Here is an 8,925-nt window from a genome sequence, read left to right as displayed (position 1 = left end):
CCCCCTCCTCCCCCTCCTCCTCCTCTTCCTCCTCTTCTTCCTCCTCCTTCTCTTCCTCTGCCTCCTATCCTGTCTAGAGGCTTGCAGACCAGCTTGTGAATTCCAGAGCAGTGAGGGCTACATAGAGAAGCCCTGTCTCAAAACAACAACAACAACAACAACAACAACAACAACAACAGCAACAACAAAACAACAAACCAAAAACAACAAAAACAAACCATAAACTAGTGAGCTAACAAATAAGTAAGTAATTAGTAAATAGATAGATAAATGATAAACGAGTGAATGAATGAAATAAAAACAAGACCTGAATGTCATGGAACTGCTGTTTGTCAGCCCCTTCACCTGACACCAAGCTTGGATGCCACCTGCTCACCATCCCCCAACACAGCTAACACATGGGTCTGCACTATCATACAACACACATCCCTGCAACCATGAAAACTGTAACCAAACAATTCAGAAGGCAACAATGCTGGACAGATGGGCATTCTGAATCTCTTTACATTCACCAAGTTGTAAGATAGCTAGCTACCTTGGAAGGCAGGGACACAAGTGGGAGCGCAAACAGGTGGTTCATAAGCCTCCATGTTAGTGTTTCTGAGCAGAGTCTCTTAGTTATGTGAAACAAAACCAACAAAGATAGAGAAAATCAGAACAGCAGTGGAAGAGTTAAAATGCCCATTTGTATCAGTCAGAAAAAAAAAAAAAGAATTGTTTTTACTTTTGCAGAGGGTCTCTTTTAGCCCAGGATAGCTCCTACTTGCTATGTTGCTGAAGATGATCTTCTGGTCCTATTTCCAGCTCTTATATGCTGGGATTACAGGCATGGGCCAGCATCCCCACTTTATGCAGTTCTCCAGTACTGAAAGGATGGAGCCCAGTGCTTTGGGCATCCAAGGCCAAGGCTCCCACCTCCCTCATAAGTCAGATCCCCAGCACTGCTGTCTCTCAGTGTCATTCCAAGTCCCTCACATTTGTGTTTATAGTTATTATGTATTTATTTTTACTTTTATTCTATCTTTCTGTCTATCTCTCTGTCTATCTCTCTGTCTATCTATCTGTCTGTCTGTCCATCCTTCCATCTGTCTGTTTATCTATCTACCTATCCATCTATCTATCTATAATGCCTGCTCACGTCAGGAAATCCAATGCCTCTGTCCTCCCTGAGCACCTGCACTCTATCCACACACATAAATGTATACATTTAAAAGCCATATAAATTAAACTTAAAATAATTACTCTGGCATTAAAAAGATAGAATGAGCCGGGCGTGGTGGCACACGCCTTTAATCCCAGCATTTGGGAGGCAGAGGCAGGCAGATTTCTGAGTTCGAGGCCACCCTGGTCTACAGAGTGAGTTCCAGGACAGCCAGGGCTACACAGAGAAACCCTGTCTCAAAAAAAACAAAACAAAACAAAAAGATAGAATGAGAGCAAAGTGACCTTGGGCTGTGGATGGGATGGACCATCGGGCACTGGGTTGGGAAGTTGAACTGGTCCAGGTGCCCAGAACCCAGAGTTCTCTCTTCAGCAGTTCATAACCTGGGGTGTTGCCACAGCACACACAGCAAGGCTAATTCTGCTGGTTGTTGGAACTTAGGGTAGGATGAGTAGAAGCCTGCTACTGATTCTGTCTCTCTCTGTTTCTCTCTCCTCCCTCCCTCCCTCCCTCCCTCCCTCCCTCCCTTCCTCCTCTTTACTTCTTCTTTTCCTCCTCCTCCCTCTTCCTCTTCTTCCTCTGTCTCCCCACCCCTTATTTTGATATAGGGTTTCTTTGTGTATCCTGGCTGTCCTGGAACTCACTCTGTAGCCCAGGTGGGCCTCGAACTCTCAGCCTCAGTCCCCAGAATGCTGAGAACACAGGTCTGAGTGATCACTGATGGCTAAAAGTTGGGATTACATTGTTGTTGCTTGTTTGTTTATTCTTTTGTACATGGGACCCAAATACAAATAGTAGCCTCAACAATAAACACGGGGATAAGTTGCTCCTCTGCTTTAGGGTCTCCCTGACCTCTGCTTTTGTTTGTTTGTTTGTTTGTTTTTTGTCTTTGGTATGTTTTGTTTTCTGTTGTTATCATGTCTATAAATTCATATTCCTTCCTCCCTCCTTCCTTCCCTTCCTACTTCTCTCTCTTTCTTTATCCCTCCCTTCCCCCTACTCTCTCTCACCCCCAGATAGGAAGCAAGCATGATAAAAGCTTGTGGTGTTTTCCTTTTTATGTAGAGAGTACTGTGTAGTGAGTGTTATCCTATGGGTGCTGCCATTCTGCTGTATGTTACCTGCTGTATGTTATATCAACCTAGATGGTGGTGAACTCACATGGTTGCTTCCATCTTGGTGAGGTTACCAGCCGAGATGTCTGCCCTCCACATGATTGCCTCCATCTTGGTGAGGTCAATGTTTAATAAAGTAACAAAGCAAGACATTATAAACAAACATTCCAGCACAAAATCTTCTTGAGATTAGAGACATAGTAGGAAGTCAGGTGAGGTCATGCAGGCCGTTAATCCCATCACTTGGGGAACAGAGGCAGGTAGAACTTTGAGTTGAAGGCAGGTATATTTAGTGATTTCCAGGGCTATGCAGAGAGGCCCCTGACCCAACTAATAAGTAAACAGGATAAATAAAGAAATAAATATAATGAACTTGGAATAAAACAAAGAAAGGAAGAAACAAGGGAAGGCAGTGCTGGGAGCCTGGCTTATGGTGGATGGGGGAATTCTGTGCTAGGGTGACTGAAACTCTGGGCTCCATCCTCTGTACTGCATAAACTCTATGGTATGTTAGCCCCTGTCTGTAACAAGGAGCTGTCCACGGTTGCAGTACTGCCTTTCCCATCTCAGCTGCCCCTCAGGAGCTGTCCACAGTGGTGACACTTTTTCAGCCTCAGCCTACAGCTTTAGGGAAACACCACTGCAGGAGCTGTCCCATAGGTGCTATACACTGAGGCAGCACCTTCTCTGTGGTCTCACCCCTCCAGACCCCACCCCCAGCAGCCCCACAGGGATGGCACCTCAGTAAAAGCCAACTGTGGCCAGAGAAGACTTCCTACCCTAACTCATGGACCCGATGCAGGGAAAACGGGGTGAAAAAAAGCCACCAAGCCCTGAGCTCCCCCAAGCTCAGGACTTGAAATCTCACCAATCCTCACTATAGAAATCTCTGCCCTGAGAAGCTCTGCCCCCTCAGAAATCCTATATAAGAACTGTCCCTTTGTCCAGTTCCCTGCCATCTGCTCCCAGGAGCAGAGGGCAGTTATCTCTGGATTCATCCCTCCACACCCTGGACCCTCCAATAAATCTTTCATGAGATTTCATGCTTCCTGTGATTCTCAGTGGAAGAAGCCAAAAAGAAAAGAACCAAAGAGAGGGAGCCAGGCTGAAGCTCCTGAGTTCTTCAGCTCAGCTGTGGATACCTGTGATGTTTTTGTTTTGTTTTTTTTTTTAAAGATTTATTTATTTATTATATGTTAGTACACTGTAGCTATCTTCAGACACACCAGAAGAGGGAGTCAGATCTTGTTACAGATGGTTGTGAGCCACCATATGGTTGTTGGGATTTGAACTCAGGACCTTCAGAAGAGCAGTCAGTGCTCTTACCCGCTGAGCCATCTCACCAGCCCCCCTGTGATGGTTTGTATATGCTGTCTAGGGAATGGCATGATTAGAAGGTATGGCCCTGTTGAAGTAGGTGTGTCACTGTGGGTGTGGGCTATAAGACCCTCATCTTAACTGCATGGAAGTCATTCTTCCACTAGCAACCTTCAGATGAAGATGTAGGACTCTCAGCTCCTCCTGCACCATGCCTGCCTAGATGCTGCCCTGCTCCCACCTTGATGATAATGGACTGAACCTCTGAACCTGTAAGCCAGCCCCAATTAAATGTTGTCCTTTATAAGACTTGCCTTGGTTGTAGTGTCTGTTCACAGCAGTAAAACCATGACTAAGACAGTATCTTCTCCTGGGAGCTGCAACAACTCTGCTGAGGAGGCTTCCTCTCAGAGCTATGTGGTTCCTGGTATCTGTAAAATTCCCTTCTATTGGGACACTTTCTAACCTCAGATCTGTGTGGTTCCTGGCCCCTGTGTCTTGGGATGCCCTTCCATTAGAACAGCTTCTCCCCTCAGAGCTGCATGGTTCCTGGACTTCTGAGTCCCAGGAGACCCTTCCATCTGAGCAGAAACACTTACAGGAGCAGAGTCCTCCAACACCACGGTTTTGTTTTGAAAGACCAAGACCAACCCTGAGGAGGTTTCTGGCAAAGGCAGATTCTAGGTGCACCTGGAGGAGACCTATAGTGCAGGACCATCAGTCATAGGTTGCTAGGCACCAATGGGCAAAGGTAGGGAAGAAATCTTACCAGAAGATTCTATTCCATTCCATTCTCCTCACAATGTAAGAGCCAAAGTTAACCTCTAAGGCCCAAGAACAAGGTAACTCTCCAGAATGCTGGGAGCTGTAGTTCTTGGGAAACAACAAGCCATGTTTTCACCCTAAACAAGTTTGTTTGAATCAACTACACTGAATGTACTTGATCATATGTAGGAGAGAGAAGATTGATTCTAGCTCAGGGTTTCAGGCTATTTCAGTCCACCATGATGGGAAAGGCATGACATTGTTTATGACAGTAAGAGCATGTAACAGAGGCTCCTCACATCACAACAGGCCAAAATGCAGAGGACAGTGCAACCAGAGGACAGTCTGTAACTTTCCAAGTCCCTCTTCTAGTGAGTTGCTTCCACCACCTCTCAGATGGTGCTACAGCTCAGGAACAGTTGTTTGAGATGTGAGATGAAGGGCAGGTACTCAACTATGGCTGTATTGTATCCTTCTATAGTTGTCCTCTGTGTGTTGAGCTATGTGCGAGATTCTCAGGTCATCGGGGTACCTGTTTTACTTTGTCAGACATATGAGACTCCTGAGAACTCTTCCTGACATCCTTGTCAGCCCAAGCTTTGGTTTAGTGTGTGCAGTACCACTCTTAGGTCTTATCTGCATATCCCTGATGGCCCATCAAGATGTGTATCTCACTGGGCTTGATGCTTAGTGGTGTATGCCTTTAAAACTAGTATTAGGAAGACAGCAACAAACAGATCTCTGTGAATTCAAGGCCACCTTGCTCTATATATTGTTTCAGAACAGACAGGGTTATGTATATAGCTTCTGTCTCAAAAAACTTAAAAAAAAGGTTGTTATGGGTCTGGGCTCACTCAGATATATCTCACCATGACCAGAAATAACTTTTAATAAGAGAAGACTTTTTGTTTTTAATTAGATACTGGCATTCAGATTGATTTGGCCCATGTCTGCCCCTGAGAGTGTTCTCAAGCCTTAGTCCCTAGCTATACTTGATTACCCAGGGTCACCTACTGCCATGGCAACAGACCCAAATTGCTGATTACCGAGCATCCACTGCTCTCATGGTAACAGACCTGAACATTCTACTACCCAGACTCCCCTGTTGTAGCAACAGGCCAGAAGACTCCATTGCTGTCATGGCAACAGATCTGATTAGGCCCTAGTATACCATCAGCCCAAGGCTTATAAAGTAAAAATCACGAAATTACATTTTTCAGTGCCTACATGCAGATAGGGTCTATTTTCAACATTTATGTTTTGGAGTTATCCTAGTCATTTAGCAGAGTATGCAAATTTGATTACAAAAGCAGAAATACCATTCTTAGGCCCTGTTGTCTTACAAGATCAGCAAATTTTACAAGATCAGTCAAGTTAATAGTCTTTGTAGGGGGCTGGAGAGATGGCTCAGCAGTTACAAGCAGCGACTGCTCTTCCAGAGGTCCTGAGTTCAATTTCCAGCAACCACATGGTGGCTCACAACCATCTGTAATGAGATCTGATGCCCTCTACTGGTGTGTCTGAAGACAGCTACAGTGTACTCATGTAAATAATAAATAAAACTTAAAAAAAATAGTTTTTGTAGCCAGGCAGTGGTGGTGTCACACCTTTAGTCCCAGTACTTGGGAGGCAGAGGCAGGCGAATTTCTGAGTTCGAAGCCAGTCTGGTCTACGGAGTGAGTTCCAGGACAGCCAGGGCTACAAAGAGAAACCCTGTCTCGAAAAGCCAAAAAAAAAAAGTCTTTGTTTGAGAAAACAGGGAAGAAAGCTGCTATTATTCAGCCTGCACAGGCTGAGAGCTTACATGTTGGAGGCTTTATTTTGTTCTTCTTTTTGACCTTCCAAGCATAGTAAGAGTAAATTTTAAATATTATGTTAATTATAACAAGATAAGCATCTCTCCCACCTTTACTGATCACTTAGATGCCCTCTTTTGTGAAATTCTTAACCAAGTTCTCTTTATTATTAGCCAGTGTTTTCTAAAGGAACAGAACTGATACTAGAATGAATATATAGACATATGCATACTAAAAGATATATGCGTAAAAATGCATGCATAATTACTAGCATGGCTTACAGGCTATAGTGAGAGTAGTCCAACAATGTTTGTTTCCTGATAGAAAACGCCAGGAATCCAGTAGTTGCTCATCCAGAAGTCTGAATGCCTCAGCAGTCTCATAATGGTACTACAAGTCCTAGGAGATCCATAGAGGACTGTTGGTCTTCAGTCCATGTTGGAATTCCATAGAAGTAGGTTCTAACAGCAGCAAAAGAATGACTCAGCAGCAGGAGCAACAAACACACCAGTGATTGGGAGAGCAAGAAGGTACAAAAGCAAAACTTACTTTTTCGATGTGCTTTTGTGTGTGATGCCACCAGAAGTTGTGGACCAGACTTAGGGAGAATCTTCCCACCTCAAAAGAGCCAATCAAGAAAATTCCTCACTGGTGTGCCCAGCTGTTAAGGTTTTAGTTCCGGATGTAGCTAAGTAGACAACTGGGATTAGCCATCATAATCTCTATTTTCTATATTTAGAGACTATAAAATTGTGTAGTTTTATATATTTTTAAAAATCATCAACAGGACCTTTGAAAAAAATCTATGCTGGATGTAGTGGGGTTTTGTTGTTGTTTTGTTTTTAAATCTAATCTCATTCTGTGTTTTTTTTTTTTTTTTTCCACAAGCAGAATTCTTAATAGCAGGTTTGGGTTTTCTTTTATTTTCTTTATAGAACTTTTTGTGTCCCATTTAAGAAATCTTTGCATCCTGGGTCATCAACATTATTTTCATCTAATAGCATACTTAGGGGGCTAGTGAAGTGGCTCAGGGGTTGAGTGTGTGCTGCTCTGCCAGCCAGAGGCCCTTAGTTCAGTTTCAGTATCTACCTTAGGCAGGTCCTTAGTGCCTGTGACACCAGCTCCGGAGTTTATGCACTCTTCTGGTTTCCACAAACACCTGCACTCACAGCACAGGTATAGACATAATTTCTTAAAATGAAACCTTTAAAAACAGAATTAGCCAGGCATGGTGAGCACATGCTTATAATCCCAGCACTCAGGAGATAGGAGGAGGAGGAGGAGGACCAGGAGTTCAAGCCCAGCCTCAGCTATGTAGAAAGCTCAAGGTCAGCCTTGGCTGCATGAAAACCCACTTCAAAAACAAACACAAAATCATTCTAAAAGTAGATATACATACAGGGGAAGATCATTGCTGTAAGATGCTTTTGTCATGGGAACCTCCTGGGTTTCACCAAAAGTTTTACTTTCTATCAGACAGGCCTATCTCCCTAAAGCAGAGATTGAGAAAATGGCATGAAATATTGAGGTCGGATTTATATATTAGTTCCCAAACTGCAAGACCACTGGGTTTTCAAAGGTTTTTGGTTATGTAGGAACTTGGCAGAACATTTCAAAATAATTTTCAGAACACATCAGGATGGAAGTTGTGGTATAGGATGTGGAAGATGTCAAATTCCAGAAAATTAGTCAAGATGTGGTCAAACTCAAGTTTTATAGGAAACAGGAAATGAACTTATTTTGACCTTGTAACCAGGTGGCTTTTAATTTTAAGATGGAGTCAGGCTGGCCCATCAGTTTCAGCTCAGCTCTGTTCTACAAGGTGGTCTGTTGTGGATGGACCTGGTGCTGTTTGTATTTTGATGCTAATTCCGCTCTCCTGGGAGGGACTGCAGACAAGGAATGAGTCACATACTCTTGTAACTTTTTTTTTTTTTCCAATCCTCTCATGAATAAAGGAGCCAATCTCTGGGAGAGTAGGAGGGACTTCTGGGTTGCACAGAGGAAGAGAGGAGAGTTAGGCCTTTCAGACAAGGATAGCAGTGTGAGGACTGACAGATTCGCCACTGGAGGATTTAGATTTAATAAGGTTTATGAGGGCTAGGATTTATGTTGCTGCACCCAGCAATTAAGTTACTGTTGTTTCTGAACTAAGTTTGTGTTGTTTTCCTTCATGCAGTGGCTTGACCAGGTTCAAGAGAGAAAGGTACAGCAGCAGAATGTGGGTTTGCCTGAGGTGCACCACAAAGGCCGTGGGGGATTTGAAGCATGGGGTTGGTGTGGTAATGACCCACCAGTGGGAACCTAGAGAGTTGGGTAGAAAGATTTTGGAGTTCTGAGTCAAGAGTCTCCACGAGATAAAAACAGGTTGGCCATGGTCCTCCAGTGCATGACCGGGCAGGCTGCTGGGGCAGAGGCACAAGTGCAGGAATGTGCCTGTTCTTTTTAGATTTTCCCAAAACAGTGGTCAAGTATGTGGTCAGAACTCGACAAAAATCTCTTTCTAGCAGGCAGGCAAGTTCTTCCTCTGGCCAGTATCTAGGGTTTTAGCTTTTTCCATTTTTCATCATGGGACTCCTGAGGAAATAATCTTTGGAGTCCATTGTTTCAATAGTTTAGTAGCAAAGGGACTAGTACTTCTGAATGTTCATGTGTACTAGAATGTGTGTGTGCACACATGCCACTGTGTGCATGTGTATGCAAAAGCCAGATGTTAATGGCAGGTAGCCCAACTAATGGAGCTGAACTTTTTAATTTTTTTTTTTTTTTT

Source organism: Mus caroli, chromosome 18 (genome assembly GCF_900094665.2).
Source record: "Mus caroli chromosome 18, CAROLI_EIJ_v1.1, whole genome shotgun sequence".
NCBI classification, from domain to species: Eukaryota; Metazoa; Chordata; class Mammalia; order Rodentia; family Muridae; genus Mus; species Mus caroli.
The sequence above is the reverse complement of the archived record's forward strand: the minus strand, read 5'-3'. Positions refer to the sequence as shown.